Raw genomic sequence first — 19,046 nt, forward strand, 5'->3', positions numbered from 1 at the left:
TATCCTGGTCCCTCATTCTCTGTCTTTCAATGTTTGCTCCTATTAACATTTCACAATATATCAATCACTGATCCCTGGCACTGGTACAATTCATTTTCTGCAAGATGTTATTGAGATTGTAAATAAATGCCACAGCATCAAGGGGCAGACAAGACGGAGCCTGTCAGATCTGGAAGTCGGCAGCAAAGTTATAATTACAGCAGAGTGGTGTGAGGTGAGTTCCTTACATCCATAGATTTAATTGTCATCAGCTGCTAGGGAAGTTGGGGCAGAGAGGGAAGATGGAGAGTGACGGGGTAAGGAGTGTTAGTTAACGCTCCCAAATAGACTGTTTTTGCAATTCCAATTACTTGGTTTGTTAATAAGTCACCAGCAGAATAGTAAGAGGCCCCCATGCTTAAATAGCAGCATTTTCACAAAGATCTATTATACAGTGAAAACAACAAGGAGTCCGGTGGTACCTTAAAGACTAACAGATTTATTTGGACATAAGCTTTCATGGGTAAAAAACCTCACTTCTTCAGACGCATCTGAAGAAGTGGGTTTTTTACCCACGAAAGCTTATGCCCAAATAAATGTGTTAGTCTTTAAGGTGCGACCAAACTCCTTGTTGTTTTTGTGGATACAGACTAACACGACTACCCCCTGATATTATACAGAGAGTATTTTAACTGTACAAATTCCAAAATTACAAAATCATGTGAGCTGAGCTGAAGTAAAATAAAAACATAATGGGGAAAATATTCAAAGGGGCCACACCATGACCTCCAAATCTGTGCAGATTTGGTTTGGGTGCCAAACCATTTACTCTTACAATTCTTTATGTACTTTCATTTGCACGTACAAATTATGACAGCCCTGATTTGGCAATCCAAATGTAAAGAGTTGTATTTCCTTATGTGAATACTTCAGTGGGATTGCTCATGGAGGTAAATGCTTCTCAAAGTTAATAAAAGTTGCAGAATCAAGCTTTAGGCAATTTGCAAATACTTTTGCAGGTACCATCATTTGCATGCACAAATGAGGCTATGTTTTGAAAATGTGGCCTTGTCTGCCTTTTTTTTTTTTAAGCAAAAAACCTAGATGAAGTAATTTGCAACAGTGAAACCAGTTATTTGTTAATCCTATGAGTCAGAAAATTTAGATCCAGGTAGTGATCTGAATCTAGACTTCCTCAAATCCAGAAAGGTTTGGATTCAGGGTTCTGGTTTAGGCATATTATAAGGGTAGGCTGGAGCAGCAATGCTCAGATCTGGATCCAGGCATTTCCACTGTTTAGAAGGTTTTGGATCTGGGCTTCAAGTAGAGTCCATCTCTAGTTAACTCAAATAACATCAGAGGTAGAGATGGTTGGAGAATTTCCTTAAAATGGGATTGACACAAAAACAGCAGGGAGAAATTCCAGTGAAAATGTTTGCTGTTTTCCAGCCAGCTCTACCCAGACAGCCTGTTTTACATGTCTATTTTACGTCTCTTGTGCAAATTTATTGTAACCAAATGGACATAGAAATAAAGCAGCTCATCTGACCCCTTTGCTCATCTAGAATTCCCTTTCACACATGGAACATTCGTTGGTGCTAAAGTGCAGTAGATAGTGATAGTAATGCTTTTGATGATGGATACAAGGTTTAAATGTAAACAAAGCAAAAAAACCAACCAAACAAAAATGAACAACCAGCATGACAATAATTGTTGTGTAAATATAAGTGTGCCATGGAACGTTATTAATTATTCTCTATATCTAAAGACTTGACCTTGCAAGTCTGCATGGTGTGTAACAGGGAGTGTAAGTGTAAGAAGCTACACATGGAAGCTGGTAAGAACAAGCAGTTAGATACAGTCTTCTCCATATAGGATACAACACAAGCCTTTTGCATGCCCACTCCCTTGTGCTGAAGAGAGTGGGGTAAAAGAAGAAGAAAGTGTGGGGGAAGAATGGGAATATCTGAGGAGACAGACATGAATGAAGTTTTTCTTTATGGCTTCTTTCATTGGCTTTTTCCTGGTCCCTGGATGAGAGTAACTGGGTGGCTATGAAGTGTTCCTCTCAATGCAATATTTCAATACGCTCATCCCCTTACACCTTGATGTTATGTGCGCAGCACTATGTGTCAGCACTGTATAGGATCCAGCCTCTGTGCTGACTTTCTGGGAATACATCCAGAAGGAAGGAGTTACACATTTTGACTGATCAAAACAGAAGCTTAACAGACTGAAATGAACAGTTACTTCCTTCAGGCTTAAAAGAGAAAAATCTCCCTTTTCAGTCCTCTTCTTCTATGGAGTTGTCAGAAATGGTGCACTGCTCTTTGATGCTCTTTCAAAGACAAGGGGAATCTTCAGCAAAAAAATAAACACTGTACCTGTAGTGAAGGATTCATTTCAGTCAACAGTTTAAGACAGATTTGCCAAAAAATAATCAGAGCTTTGGACCAAATTTATCAATGGTACAAGTGGGCATAACTCCATTGAAACCAGTTGGACTGTGCCTACCTGTGTTACTACAGAATCTAGCTCAATATCTGTAGGTTTTAATCACAGTGCTTTGAGTTTCAATTTCATCCAGAGTTAACCATTACCATGAAAGGCAGATGCTCTTCTGATGTCTTAGATACTTAACAAACATTGACACTTTTTAACACTCAGCCCTGCAGGAAGAGTTCTGAAGTTTTTGTTACTTCACAGTAAATCATAACAAATTAGTGTAACCTGCCTTATTGCTCTATTTTCCTGCTGTGTCAAGAAACCATTCTGGCGATCTTGACACGATACCTCTCTGTACACATGAATTCACAGAAAAATGGTGCATAGCCTCAGACATAGGGACTTTGTATTCACAATATACATGACATGCATGAATGCATATGCATAGACACACACTCATGCCAGTATACCATTAATCACTAGTCAATTTATTAAAGCTATTTTACAGACTACTCCTATCACCCCTGTCTGATGGGTTGTTTACACATCAGTGTGGGAATTCCATTTTTTGACAGTAGGGAAACCATGCACAGTGCAATTTTTATTTTTAAATATTCACCATTCAACACTTCTGTTTGTTTATAGAGTGCTGGTGGCTGTCACTGTACTGTGTTTTGGAACTGTGGGCTTTCCAGCCCAGTAATTGTAAATCCTGCAGCTCCATCAGTGCTGCTTACAACTTTTGCAGAGCTCAATGAATTTGTTGTACATCCCCAACTCTAAACAGATTCCACTGCGCAATGGGATCTGGCAAATTCCCTTTCAGAGGTCCAAGTATGAAGATGGAACTTAATGAGAAAAATGTTTATGCTCTTAAACAACCAAAGAAGCATGTTTCATAGCATCGGAGGAATTAGAAATGGAAGAGACCTATTAGGTCATTTAGTTTATCTCCTTGGCAGTAGAGGATTGTTTTCTATAACATGTCTGTGTATTTTTAAATCTTACAGGATGAACTCTCTGAAATATATAGAGCGGGGCCAAGGACAAATATTCCATTTTGCAGCAGATTTCAAGGTTTCAGAGCACAGTTTTCAATCCAGATCATGCTGAATTTGGCAAAGTAAGGACTTGAAAGTGGGTTTCCCACATTCCAGGCCAGGGCCCAATCACCAGTTTATAGAAGCTGTCCCTTCCTCCTGAAAAGTTTGTCAAAACAGATACATCCCCACAAAACATTCTGGTTCCAGCCAGCTTTAGTAATCTATTTCCAGTTCCTAAAAACAACAAGTGTAAATTATCTGTGAGGCATTCGGATATGATGATGCTGAGCACTGTACAAATACCTCAGGCAAATCTTGTCAAGTGCTGACCACCTGCAAGTCTCATTGATGTTAATGGGACCCTCTCAGAACTTGCCTCTCTAGTCAGATAGATGGATGGATGAGGACAAAACAAACAAAGTTGTCTTGTTAGGGATGTGATTATACTAAGATTTTAGGTCGCAAAAAATTATATTTCAACTGACAAAAAAAAAGGAAGAGGAGAGAATATGAAGTGTGTAAAACATTATATGATATTTAAATGAGGAGGTTAGGAAACTTAAGCAGCAATTCATGAGACAGATCCTCACAGCAATTATCAGAAAGTTCATTCACAAAGTCTGCGAGACTGCATGACACACTCATGGACTTTGCTCCCCACAGATGATTGTTCTTTCAGTCTTAAGTATTGCACCTAAAAATCAGTGGTATCTTAACAGATTGTAAACAAACAAACAAACAAAGAAAACATGAGTCATATCAGTGATCATAAAGAAAGGTTCGCCTTCCTTTGACAGATAAATATACCCTCTCCCTTAATCAGCAGAAACTGCCAAATGAGGTGCTGTAGTCTCTGTACTCATGATTTCATTTAACACAATTTTGGAAATACTGTATTTAAAAAGTAAAAAAAACCCCAATCACGATGTAAGTTAAGTCTGAAAGTGACTTTACAGTTTTGTTTTTGATTCCATCAGGTTCCACTTAAGTGAGCTGAATGTGATTAGAGTTGCTATTATGACTTTATGGAATTTTCAATACCCCTCTACCCTGATATAACGCGACCCAATATAACACGAATTTGAATATAATGTGGTAAAGCAATGCTCCGGGGGGGGGGTAGGGCTGTGCACTCTGGCGGGTCAAAGCAAGTTCGATATAATGCTGTTTCACCTATAACACGGTAAGATTTTTTGGCTTCCGAGGACAGCGTTATGTTGGGGTAGAGGTGTACTTGCACTGAATAAAACAACAAACTTCTTAGGCTGTAACTTCATTTTCCTGCAGATGCAGTTTAAAGATCTCCGTCAGTAACTGTAAAGAGGACACATTTTAATTTTAAAAAGTGTACATATGCCCAGATATTCAAGGGATTTTGCTATGATTAAGAAGAGAATCCAGGTCTGTCTAAGTAGAAATATTACTAGGTATCTGACTTCTTCTTTTCTAGAAGAATCCAATGCCTGTGATCTCTGATGCATTAATATTGTGGAAATTCAAGCTCAATCTGAAGACTGGGGAGTTTATGTAACACAACAGGACTGTGGACCATTATATCCTTTTCAGAAAGGACCGTCATTCCTTCAGACCTTTATGAAAAAAGTCCTACAGAATTTAATAAACATGGAGCCCATAAAGTATTATAGACAATAAATAGAATTCTACAAAATTTACTAAAATACAAATTGAATTTAATAGACAGTATTATCCTTTCTAAATGATTTTAAAACCATCCTATGGTATTCAATAGAAAATGATATCCGAGCTGTAACATTCTGTAGGTTGCTTTAAAAGTTGTAATGAAAGGTTTTCATTCTCCATTAAATACTCTAGGACTTTTCCATACTGGAAGAGGAAACAAACAAACAAACAAAATAGATAACAAGACATCAGCAATCTTGAATATCTTTAATGCTCCCTGTCCCACATCCACTGATTCACGACATAATTTCAGAGGGCAGCACAGAGAAATTAGGAATTATTTGAAGATTGATTTCAACTTCTTTAGATATGATACATGCTGTTGCTTTCTTGTTAGTGACAAAAGAGGAATAGTCTTAATAGTCTGGTGGAAGCTTTCCTTACACAGTTTCATAATTTACATGGAGGAGATGTAAACAAGTAGCTGATATACATAAGTCTCACAGAGTATTCTCTCAGGATGAAATTCACCCAAGTCTGTGGGGGATGTACAAGGCCCTCTTCATTACTTAAGCTCTCTGTGTGAAGTCTTCTTCCCTTGCACACTGGCCCCAGCTAGACTGGGGATGGAGCTAATAGATTTGTATTTACACCAATCATAGAATACCAATGTTGAAAAGGACCTCAGGCGGTCACCTAGTCAAACCCCCTACTCGAACAGGGTACCAATCCCGAGACAGATTTTTGCCCCAGACTCCTAAATGGCCCCCTCAAGGATTGAACTCATAACACTGGGTTTAGCTGGCTAATGCTCAAACCACTGAGCTATCCCTCTCCCTGATCAAAGAGTTAGAAATCCCAGCATCTCATGTAGGCTGTGTAGGAGAAGGGGCCACTGTTCCAGGACACAGGGTATGTCTACACTACCCGCCGGATCAGCGGGTAGTGATCGATCTCTCAGGGATCGATGTATCATGTCTCATCTAGACGCAATACATCAATCCCCAGACATGCTCCCCATCGACTCTGGAACTCCACCAGGGTGAGAGGTGGAAGCAGAGTCGACAGGGGAGCGGCAGCCATCAATCCCACGCCCTGAGGATGCGAGATCAGTCTATCTAAGTCAGTCGAAGATACATAGACTTAAGCTATTTATTTTCATAGCTGAAGTTGTGTATCTTAGATCGATCACCCCCACAGCATAGATCAGGCCACAGGTTAGAATAGCAAGCATGGAGCTGCTGAATTGCAGCCTGCTGAATTGCAGTCTGTCCAATCTCTGTGAGACTCCCTGCAGAAAGTCAGATGACCAGAGCTTTGAACTTTCATTCTTAGAAACCAAGAAAGGAACCTCCTTGAAATCCCTGTTTCTAGGGTTTCCCCTTTTGGCAAGTAAGCAATAGTCTGATTTTAGCTATCATACTTGGGAATACACCCTGAAATCTCCATCTGTAAAAACTGCAGGGCTTTCCTTTTTAACTTACATTTTCTATACTAAACTATAGTTTAAGAGAAATTCTACATAGAAAAGGGGAAAAAAATCTAGCTACTCAAATTAATCTAACATATTTTGTTTCTTGGTTTGTTTTGTTTGTAAGGTACCTGTGCTCACCAGGCTTTCATAGCAATGGCAGTGACTGATGTATATCTATGTATAGTACAGAGATGGGGTGAACCAAAATCTTGGAGGAAAATACCCTCAAACTTGGGAAAGTTCAGATCCAGATGGATAGAAATTTTGCAGCTGAGGGCTGGTATGTAGCATTAGAATAACATATTCTCTTTAACCTATGTTTGAGAGGAAGGGGCAGAAGAGAGAACTTCTTTTTGCCCTTTTCATCTGGCATATGTCAAGGCAGCACAAGAAGCTGGCTCGTGGAGTAGAAGAATCTCTCTGAGGAGGAGAAGATGGATCCAGATTGCAACACCAGATCCAAACCTACTTAGACTTTGGGGAAGTTTCAATCTGAATAGGGATTTTGGAGCCCAGGCCCATCTCTACTGGACAGTGTGGAATAGTGGGCTCTGACAATATACAGACAAACTAAGAAATGAATACAGGGGTTTAAACCACTCCAGGCTAAACAGATATTCATTTTCCCTAAACCAGAGGTTCTCAATCTTGTTATTTCTGATCCCCCCTAACCCTAATATGCTATAAAAACTCCATGGCCAATCTATTCCACAACAACTGTTTTCCTGCATATAAAAGCCAGGGCCAGATTTTGGGGGTAGCAAGCAGGGCAATTTCCCAGGGCCCTACGCCACAGGGGGCACCTCAAAACTAAGTTGCTCAGGCTTTGGCTTCAAACTCTGGTGCTTGCAGCCCCAAGCTGCAGTTCTATGTGGCAGGGCTTTGGCTTTCTGCCCTAGGCTGTAGCGAGTCTGATGCCAGCCGTGCTTAGCGAACCCCTGAAATCTGTTCGTGGCTCACTGGGGTGCCCCTGGTTGAGAACCACTGCCCTAAACTGCACCTTTTCACCCAGTTGCAATTATTTATAGACTATACTCTTTGCACTGCCAGTATATAATATTCCATTGTTACTGTAAAGGTTTAATTCTGGGACATCAAAAACTGTCACTTAGGTCCAGTTTGACAAAGATGCCATAGCATTTTCTTCTCAATAGCTGCTAAGGCTCCCTCTGGCTGTAGAGGGCAAAGAGCATGAGGCATACAGAAAAGACTACATATGCTGTGATCCCTTCCCTTTTAAGCTTAGGCACATGCAGCTGGCTGCTGCCTGATGCGCCCTTCTTATGTGAAGTAACCAGAGTCAGAGCAAATACCCGAGATAGGGTAGCGAGGGTACTAGCCATAACCTGTCCTCCTTTTCTGACTTGCTTGGCCAATAGAAGTGGGTGGGAGACTTCACTGTGGTGGATTGGATAGGGATGTGGCGTGCAGACCGCACACAAACTCATAATGCAGCTGCTGCTGTTTGTTTAAGAGAAGTCAGGGCCAGAATCAGCTAGGTGAAGAAGCTATAAGGCATGGCCAGCACCAGGAAGCAGCTTGCACTCCTGGCTCTCTGCCCTACAAGTGCTCCCTCCTGATCCTGAGTCTCCTAGCTCTCTCTGGCAATATGCCTCCCTCCCTGGTTCTAAACTTCGTGAGTCCATAGACCCTTTCAAGCTCAGAGCTCAGACCAGCAGATCTTTGGATTCTGCGTTAATCCATCCTTGAGGGTGACTCTGCATTCCAGCTCTGGAAGACAGGCTGTGCTTCTATGCACCTCAGGATGCCTTAGACTGCATTTTCACCCCACAATATTCAGACCTGGTGCAAGTTTCCCCATGAAAAGAGGAAAAGCAGCAGTGTATTTGAATCTGAAATTTAGTTGTAAGAATTTGCATTTGACCTGAAAATGCAATACATAATTTAGATTTCAAGGGAAAACATGGCAAAGTGGGTAGAGCAGTAGCTTTACAACAGAGCTTTTATATATAAGCTTGGTGGTCGGATCCTGCTTGCTAGTGACTCTTTATTCATATAATACAACTGACACCCTTTACTCCAACGAGCCATACGGCTTGAATAATAGGATTGTTGTAGGTTATGACTGAGGTGCCACAACTGTGATGGAAGTTTGTAGAATGCCTGACTCAAGTCAGTGCTGTTAGCCTTTTCTTTTCATCAAAGTGACGTTCATCTCATCTCACATAAGAATCTAAAAAAGATTTTGGATGATCTGTTAGCTGGTTAAACACACACACATAGACATGTGATCATGTACACACAAACACATGCTTCCTCTATCTATATTAATATTACATATATATATACACACATCAGAATGGGTCCCATATTGAAATACCCAGAATCTTGACTGTCCTTAACTATCTTGTCCTGTTATAGGCCAGGGTGTACTGAACAAAAAGGACAGTTGTCTGTTAAACTGCTTCAGTAAATATTGATTGCAATTCGTAGTACTCCCATGCAAGCATGATACCATACCTTTGGATACCATTATCCAATTAGTATCAGCTGATACTCTGAGGCCCTTGTTGGAAATGATGCTTTTTCCTGATGTCTTTTTTGGAAATAACTTTAATAAAGTACCAGTGCTCTGACCAGCCATTTAGATCAACTTCTGAAAATCCTTACCTACTTACATTCCTCAGAACATCTTTGAAGGCTCTCACAATTCATTGAACCAGTTCAGCCTAGCTCTCAATCTAAATAAACATGAGACAGTCTTGTCTCTTTATTCAACTCTTGTACACAAAAATACCAAAACAAGATTGTGGGATCTACTTAAGAGATGAGTGCCATTTACAGCAGCAGAAAACAGAATAAAATATTGTGCATGCTCCCACAACAAACTTGTAAAACACACACACAAAAAGAAGGCATCTAACAGTCATTTAGGCATTTCTTTAAGAGTCCTGTCTACCTAGGCCACCCATGAGCTATTTGCCTAGTATTCAGACAGCTGGCCTAAAAAAGGATCTGGCTTCTGCTTATATTTATTAAATCTGCAGGAAGGATCCATCAATCACAACAATGGGTTTTAAATGTTTGCTGGGTGAGGGGAGTCCCATAAGCACTCTTTGAAGTGTCTTTTGCTGAAGGTAAACATCTGAAGAACATAAATAGCTGCTCTTCTTTCCAATGAGTAACCTTGTCAAAGTGGGTAGAATAGAAAGGATGGGGGAGGGGTGCCATCATGAAAAGGGAAAGCAATAAAAGATTCCTTATGACAGCAATTTACACATTTACTGCTCTTTGATATGTTAACTAGATTTTGCAAAATGGAATTCTTTGTGTTTTAGAGGTCCTTGGCCAGTGATAGCTCACAGTCAGAACAATGTTGTGCCATAGCCATAATGCATCTTCTAATTAATAGGGTAACTTGGGCAACCTTTGTAAATCAGTGACATCATTATAGCAGGATACAAGTGAATAGTTGTTCATAAGGAAGGAAAGCTCCTCATAACATCAGTATCATTATTTACTGTGTGCACTGACTAAAGTGAATTGGATTAAATACAAGGGGATCAATAGGTTATGTGCCCTATTCACTAAACTTTAACAAAGCCTTTGATTCTAGAAAGCAGAGCTTTTCCATTCAAAAAATTAGTGATGCAGTACTGCAAATTTCCAGTTTGCATATTCAGCAAAGTCCAAGATCATATGATGCAAATTGTCCAACTGTATAAAGATATAAAAAATGAGGTCAATATGTAAACTAAAGTGAACAATATATTAAAATGATTTTCTTATATACAGACACACTTCTATGAAATAGAATACATTATTAGCCAGGGCATGTGGTACATGTTTTAACGAAGCAGAACAAAATGTGATATATCATTCAGAAATGCATTATTATATGAATAAATATAGAGACACCCACATCAACAGAAAATATGCTCTATCCTGAAATATGGCTAGTCAACTAAAGACTCTTCCCTGGAAATATATTCAGCTACTAAATTAGGATCAATATCATAGCAATTGAATGCATTTTCATTGTGCTAGCAAACATATGCAAAGGTGGTTGCATTTCAGTGGTGTGTGAAGTGATTCATATTGATTTGCTGGAATTATTCAGGCTGAGAGCTGCTATATAAATATAAGATATCATTATATTATCATTATGACATGTGGCAGTAAGAATACTAAATAGCAATTACATTTCCAATAGGTGATATTAATAGTATTTTCAGCAATTCCTTTCAAGCACAGAGGACTTTCCTATTTAAAAGTGACTCATAATATTTGGGTATGGTGCAGTGATTTTTTATCAAATGTTTATCTGTGCCCAGATACATTTTATTCAACAGAAGTAGGAGCACCCAGGATCCGAGTACATGGTCATACTATGTTGTGATCTTCACCACATCATTAGCCCTTTTTCCAACCACTTATGACCTTCTCCCAGTCAAGACCCACACCTTTTATCCAGTCTTTCTTCATCCTGGCTTCTCTCACACCTTGACTTCAAATTCTTGGGTGCTAACTTTATCTCTGTGTCTCACATCCTTTTCCTTTCTTTCCTTCTCCTTCTTACTTTGCAACTCCTAGTCCATCTCCACAAATTAACCATGATCAATAACCTCAATTGCACTCACAGAGGTTGCACTGAATGGGAGTGACATACAGAATTACACATCATGCACATACATATCCAAGGACAAAATTTGGCCCATAATGTTTTAGCATGACAATCATTAGTATCTTGCATTATTTTTGCAAGAGAAAATAAGCTGAGAAGAAGCTAACAGAGTTACTAGACAACCTGTTTTATTTTTCTCATCAAGGAGTAAACTGAATTTATATTTCAGAATGCAGTCCCTACTAGAGTAGCTTTGATCCAGCTCCCGTTCCAGTTTTTAAGAGGAGCTGGATCAGATGCATAGTTTGTATGTTTCTTCTGAATGTTTTCATATGTCATAAAACTAGCAGTAGATGTAGCATGATAAACACAGAAAAGGTAGAAGAGCTGAGTGAAGGCAACATGGGCTGGGGCTGAATGAATCTCTCCAGCAACAGAATCACTTATATATTCCAGGACAGGTTTTGCTCTAATGGTACAGCCTGTTTCTCTCTATTTCTTATGGGTGTAAGCTTGACTGTTTTAATGGTCTGTTTGCTGAAATTTTACAAAAGAATCCTCCACCCAAATTCTTCAGGTTTTGATGCCAGCCCTATCACCCTGGTATTGGTCCACCTTCCACTAGTACTTTAAGTGATGTGATTAACATCTATCACATATAGTTTTTTCTGTCTCTCATCCTCTCCCCAAGGATAATATGATGTGGAGGTTTTTTTCCTTTTTGAGCTGTGCTAGGTGTCTTCATTAGTACAGGCAGTGTTGACGAAGTAGGTGCCTTGTGCTTGGAATGAAGTAGAAATGGTGAATCTATCACTAAACTAGAGATAGACATGAACCAAAAGCCTGGATCACATCCCTACCTCTATAACCGGCTGAGCAAAAACCCTGGGATCTGAAACCCCCACAAACTTCCAGGTGTTCAAAATCCTGACCTGCATCTGAATTTTGTGCCCCAGGGCCATCTCTAACTGTAATTCCATTTAAGTCAGATTTACACAAGTATCAATGAGAGCAAAATTTGGTTTCCCCTATAGCTGCTGTTAGCCTTTCTCAGCATCACCCAACCATACCGAAAGGGTTGTGTTTGCATGTGCAGCAATAGGCTGAGCCCAGATTTACTCTCTAATTTACTTTTTGCTGATTTATCACTTCACTAATGACTCAATAGATTTTCCCATTAGTTTATTATTATTATTTATTATTGGTATTGGTATTATTCCGAAACAAAATGAAAACAAAGTAGAGAAGTGGCCTAGTTTCAAAGGCAGTGCATTATTTTCAAGAGTTCAGCAGCACTGCACTGAATGGACAGTTTCCATTTTACCAGCATTCAATCACTGGCATTTGTCTTTTGTATCCCAGAGCAATTGCATATCTCTAATATTGACCTTAACCAGAGTCCTTTGTTTCTCACCCTAACAGCCAAAAGCATTAAAAATGCGTGTTTACTTAATTTGTCCTGGCATGCAGTGTAATTACAAGCAGTTTGTTTTCTCTGTTGTAAAATATGGGATAGAGAAGGAATAAAGTAATGTGGAAAATTAACATTGTGATGTACTGTATAGTGGAATAACACTAAAAACACTTAGCAGTGTTAGTACTGGAGGTGCTATTTGTGTTGTGTGCAAGAGCAATAAAGAATTAAATGCCTCTTTCTAAACTATATTTGCATGATTTTCAGCTGCAGTAAAATTAATCTGATCTGCCTCTAAGTACAAAAATAAAAAAAAATCAAAGCACCAGTGGAACCGAATAGCACTTGGGCAGGCTTTAAAGTCACATTCTTTTATTTGCTGAATACTGCAGCACTGCTTAATGAAATAAATTACAGTGAAAAACATGACCAGAGTGACCACATTCAGAGGTTCCTAAGCTTTGGCTGGAGTCCATACAAAGCTCTGCCACCCTAGCATGGCCTTGCCTGTAGGACCTTTTGATGCCAGGTTAGCTACTGGTGAGGAGGAAGACTGGGTATGTTGTAGCACTACATCTTAATAGGTTATTTCCCTTTATTGTCTGTATGGGAGCTGCTGTACCCAACTCTGTAAATATCACCTCTCTATTCTAACTCTTTCTGCAAAGCATTTCCCCTTCTCTTTGTACAGCACAGTGAGCCAACTAAGATCTTGGTTACATTGGTGTAACTCCATATTTACATCAAAGCCACAAAGCAGAATTCATCCTTGTCATAAACAGATAGCTAAGGGTTAATGTCTCTTTCACCTGAAGCACCTGACCAGAGGACCAATCAGGAAACCGGATTTTTTCAACTTTGGGTGGAGGGAATTTTGTGTCTGAGGTTTTTGTTTTCTGTCTGCCTGTTTTCTGTGAGCTTTGGAGAAGTAGTTTCTGCTTTCTACTCTTCTGTTTCTAAGTGTAAGGACAAAGAGATCAGATAGTAAGTTATATGGTTTTTTTTCTTTGGTATTTGCATGAATATAAGTGCTGGAGTGCTTTGATTTGTATTCTTTTTGAATAAGGCTGTTTATTCAATATTCTTTTAAGCAATTGACCCTGTATTTTGTCACCTTAATACAGAGAGACCATTTGTATGTATTTTTTCTTTCTTTTTTATATAAAGCTTTCTTTTTGAGACCTGTGGAGTTTTCTTTTCTGGGAAATTTCAGGGAAATTGAGTCTGTACTCACCAGGGAATTGGTGGGAGGAAGAAATCAGGGGGAGATCTGTGTGTGTTGGATTTGCTAGCCTGATTTTGCATTCCCTCTGGGTGAAGAGGAAAGTGCTTTTGTTTCCAGGACTGGAAACGGAGAGGGGGAGTCACTCTGTTTGGATTCACAGAGCTTGTGTCTGTGTATCTCTCCAGGAGCACCTGGAGGGGGGAAGGGAAAACGGATTATTTCCCTTTGTTGTGAGACTCAAGGGATTTGGGTCTTGGGGTCAAACAGGGAAGGTTTTTCAGGGGGACCAGAGTGCCCCAAAACATGCTAATTTTTTGGGTGGTGGCAGCAAGTACCAGGTCCAAGCTGGTAACTAAGCTTGGAGGTTTTCATGCTAACCCCCATATTTTGGACGCTAAGGTCCAAATCTGGGACTAAAGTTATGACGGCGTAACTCCATATTTACATCAAAGCCACAAAGCAGAATTCATCCTCCTCCTCCTCTTCATTTTCAGTATCATTATCTCTGTATGGTACTCCTCACTATTTTATATGAAGGACCTTAGATAAAGAATACATTGTGCTGCATCCTTCGTCACATGTACCTATTTAAAGGGATAGAAACTTAAGTATTAAAATAGATGGAAAAGAAACAACTCATCTCTACATAGTTATGATGGTTTTGGTTGGTTTGGGATTTTTTTGTTTTGTTGTTTTACTTCAATAGAGATTCACCCCTCCTCCTTGTAAAAAATATTAGTTTTTTTTTAAAATTAGACCTGTTGGTAAAAATAAACATTGGAGCCCTTTATTATTATTATTATCAAACAACCATTAATTAAGCCTTTCAGAGCTTTAGTTCAGAGAATGTTTTCAGAGTGGAAAGATTAACTGAGCAGATTCCCATATAAAGATATGATGTTGCTCTATTTGTATGAGCCTTATTGGTAGAAAGGGTATGTCAAGTCTCTTAGCTCTGGCTGCTGTCCATTTTGCCATCTGACTCATCTTTATTTTTTTTAATAAGTTGAGATTAACCTGGAAGACAAGGGGGCTTTTAACAGGAGTAAAGAAGAAATCCAGCTCTATTCTAGTGCTAGCTGGAGGTAGGGAAGTCATTAGATTAACCTCTCTTGACAGGTCAGACTGAGCAAATATTCTTAAAAATAACTCTTCCAGTAATTTATGACCTTTTGGGAGCATAATCAATAGTGTTAAGAGGAGAGGCAGCCAGACAGCACTTCCTGGTCGGAGAAAGTTTCTTGTCTTTGTAATGTTTGCATTCTGTCTGCTTGTATGCACTAAGACTGACTGCCAGTGATATCATACCCCTTTTACTCCATCAGTTTTGGAGACATACATTATTATTGTCAATTTACCGTCTCCTCTGTTATTTCATACAGTATCTAATTCCAACACACACCGGTGTGCAAATGCAATTACAAAGCGAGGAGAAGGGTGACTAGGCGCCCTGTTTTTTCTTTTTTTGTTGTTCTGCCAGCAGCACTCAGCTTTTTTTTTTTTCTTCACTGGCGGATACTGGCCCCCCACTCCATATGTCCCGATATTTTCTTCCTCTCATCTGGTCACTCTAGCGAGGAGAAACAGCATAGTACAATTTCTGCCATGTCCACCTTCTCCTCTTGGCATCATTTGATGGAGAATGACTTTTATGCTCCAGCACCCCAGCAAAGACCCATGCAAAGACTTATGCATCTCCTTAATGTTATGCACTGAGTAGTTTCATTTACTTCCGTGAGAATACTTGTATTGCGTAATTAAGCACATGCCTAACTCTTCACAGAATCAGAATCTGGGAGAATTTTAGGTTATGATTCTGTATTTCCCACTCCCAATATAAAACCACCTATACCCTATTGGTTCCTGTCTCCTCCTGATTAAACTGAGGTAGCAATGAACAATACTTTTATTGCTAGTCCAAGATCCTGTCTACAGCATAAATGGAGATAAAGCTTCTAGTATTGACCTAATATTTTCCTTTTTCTGAGTTTTATGAAGATGTAGATTTGGGGGATTACCAGAAATCTAGAAAAGTGTTTGAAAAAGTATAGTAGTGTATGCCCATTCAGAGGTATGTGTGTCTTTCGGTGAGAGAATCAGCTTTCTCCGCCTCGCCCTCTTGGCACATAAAGTGTAAGAGAAGAGAAATGCCTGCTCCTACACATCCAGTTTCTTCTGAATCTGAATACCATAATACCACGGTCCATTTTTTTTCAGGAAACCTCTGAAGTGCCTAGTGCATATGAATTTGCATATTTGCTGAACTTAAATATATTTCAATTTATAAAATGGCACCACAAGTTTTTTGTGCCCTGTCATTACTTAGACCATGTCTACATCACAAAATTAAATTAACCTAACTTGTGTTGGCATAGAGATGCTGCAGTAATTACATCACTTGTGCATCCTCACCAGGAACTCTTGTATTGATTGCACTGTGAATCTGGGACACTGTGGGATGGCTCCTGAAAACCAGCAATAGTTTAAGTAAGCAATGCAGCATCTGAGTCAACCTAACTACATTGGCCTTGACTACACCGTTCCTGGAGGTGGAATTATAAAGTTGGCATGGTGGGTCAGTTATGTTGGTGGGAGAGAAATTGAAGTGTACACACTTCCATAGTTAGGTTGACCTAAGCTGCCTTGCATTGACCTAATTCCATTGTATAGACCAGATCTTAGATACACATACAAGTTATATTGACCTCAGACAGCCTCACACATACACACCCCCAATAGTGGCTAACTACAAACAAACTGCACATATTGTCCAATCAAACAATTTAAAGGGGATAATAAAGAAAACAAGATGCAAATGTAAGTATGAGGTTGATATTTTCACTTTTTATTTACATTATTAATTTATTTTGTCCTGGCTGATATTTCCTCTAGCTTTTGTATTATCAAAACTGCACCCACAACAATTCAAATACATAAAAAGGAGAGACTGAAGTCCTGGATCCTGCTCTGAGAGCCATGGAGGTGATTTCAGTGTGGCTTTGCATGGACACAAAAGTGCACCCACATGGATCGAAGTGGAGGGGCCAAGGGCAGGCCTGAGATCCCAGTTGACCCCACCTTGGGAGAAGTTGATGAGGCTAATATTTTTAAGGCATTTGGTGAGTCACCTTATAAAGGTAGGGGCACATTCATATGACAATGCACTGGGAATTATTGGATGACAGTTTTTTTTCAAAGTACTAAGGATGAACTGATTTGCAAAACTAATAGAATAAAAACAATTTAGAAAAAACAAACAATCCCCCTTTCATAAGTCTCTGCCAAAGCTGTAATGCTCACTGTTCTTCATGTCAAGTCCTCGCATCTATTCTAGTGCACACTGCCAGAGGCTGAGAAATTCAAGGCTTTTCCCAAGACATGTGGCTAAAGTGAATAAGGCCTATTCTTCTTACACGTCACCTTCATCAACATTTCATTCTTGGGAGTTGAGCAGCTGGAAAGAATTAAAGGGGTTGATTATAGTAGGGTTCGCCCTAAAATAATGTGGAGTGAGTTTAAAAAGAGCCTTAGTTTACAGAGAGATTATTATAACATGGAACCTACAATGAGAATTCAGGCCAGATCGTAGCTGGCTCTGTGTGGGTGCCCAAGGGGAGAACTGAAAGCACAAAAAATTCCCTTTTTGTACCCATGCACAGGCACTAGACACAAGAATGGCATTTGAGCTCAGGAGCACCCAGTTTCCTACCAGTTGCAGGTATGCAACTCCTCGTCACTTCAAAGGGAATTGTGTGTGCATGAGGCATGGGATAATGTGGCCCATTGAGTACAAGTAGGTTTAACTCCAGTGGAAACACTACACTTTCCAAAATAGGCAGAGGCTAGACACAGGGGAGAGGTGTAGTCACATTCATCTTTGCTATTAGAGGCACAATGCCTTCAATAGCTCCTGATGGGACAGAGCACCTCTGTGCTCCATCTAGTGTAGCCATGTAGTTTTACTGCCACAATCTATCTCTTCGGGTATTAGAACATGTGTAATCACTGATGAATCATAGAATGTTAGAACTGGAAGGGACCTCAAAAGGTCATCTAGTCCAATCCCCTGCATGCATGGCAGGACTAAGTATTATCTATGAAGGTTTGTAAAGCTTTTCCCTTGTTGGCATCTAACATAATCTGCAGTCTTTATGTTCCTGTTGGACTGGGCTGAGGAACAGAAACCCTTAAATGCAGAAAAAAGTCCCACAAGCACCAACAGAAATGGAGTGAAGAGTAGCAAAGAATCCTGTGGCACCTTATAGACTAACAGACGTTTTGGAGCATGAGCTTTCGTGGGTGAATACCCACTTTCTCAGATGCATGTAATGGAAATATCCAGAGGCAGGTATATATATGTGTGCTAGCAAGCAAGCTAGAGATAACGAGGTCAGTTCAATCAGGGAGGATGAGGCCCTGTTCTAGCAGTTGAGGTGTGAAAACCAAGAGAGGAGAAACTGGTTCTGTAATTGGCAAGCCATTCACAGTCTTTGTTCAATCCTGAGCTGATGGTGTCAAATTTGCAGATGAACTGAAGCTCAGCAGTTTCTCTTTGAAGTCTGGTCCTGAAGTTTTTTTGCTGCAGGATGGCCACCTTAAGGTCTGCTATAGTGTGGCCAGGGAGGTTGAAGTGCTCTCCTACAGGTTTTTGTATATTGCCATTCCTAATGTCTGATTTGTGTCCATTTATCCTTTTCCGTAGAGACTGTCCAGTTTGGCCGATGTACATAGCAGAGGGGCATTGCTGGCATATGATGGCGTATATTACATTGGTGGATGTGCAGGTGAATGAACCAGTGATGGTATGGCTGATCTGGTTAGGTCCCGTGATGGTGTCGCTGGTGTAGATATGTGGGCAGAGTTGGCATCGAGGTTTGTTGCATGGATTGGTTCCTGAGCTAGAGTTATTATGGTGTGGTGTGCAGTTACTGGTGAGAATATGTTTCAGGTTGGCAGGTTGTCTGTGGGCAAGGATTGGCCTGCCACCCAAGGCCTGTGAAAGTGTGGGATCATTGTCCAGGATGGGTTGTAGATCCTTGATGATGCGTTGGAGGGGTTTTAGCTGGGGGCTGTATGTGATGGCCAGTGGAGTCCTGTTGGTTTCTCTCTTGGGTTTGTCTTGCAGTAGGAGGCTTCTGGGTACACGTCTGGCTCTGTTGATCTGTTTCCTTATTTCCTCATGCGGGTATTGTAGTTTTGAGAATGCTTGGTGGAGATTTTGTAGGTGTTGGTCTCTGTCT

Source organism: Gopherus evgoodei, chromosome 2, assembly GCF_007399415.2.
Source record: "Gopherus evgoodei ecotype Sinaloan lineage chromosome 2, rGopEvg1_v1.p, whole genome shotgun sequence".
Taxonomy (NCBI): domain Eukaryota; kingdom Metazoa; phylum Chordata; order Testudines; family Testudinidae; genus Gopherus; species Gopherus evgoodei.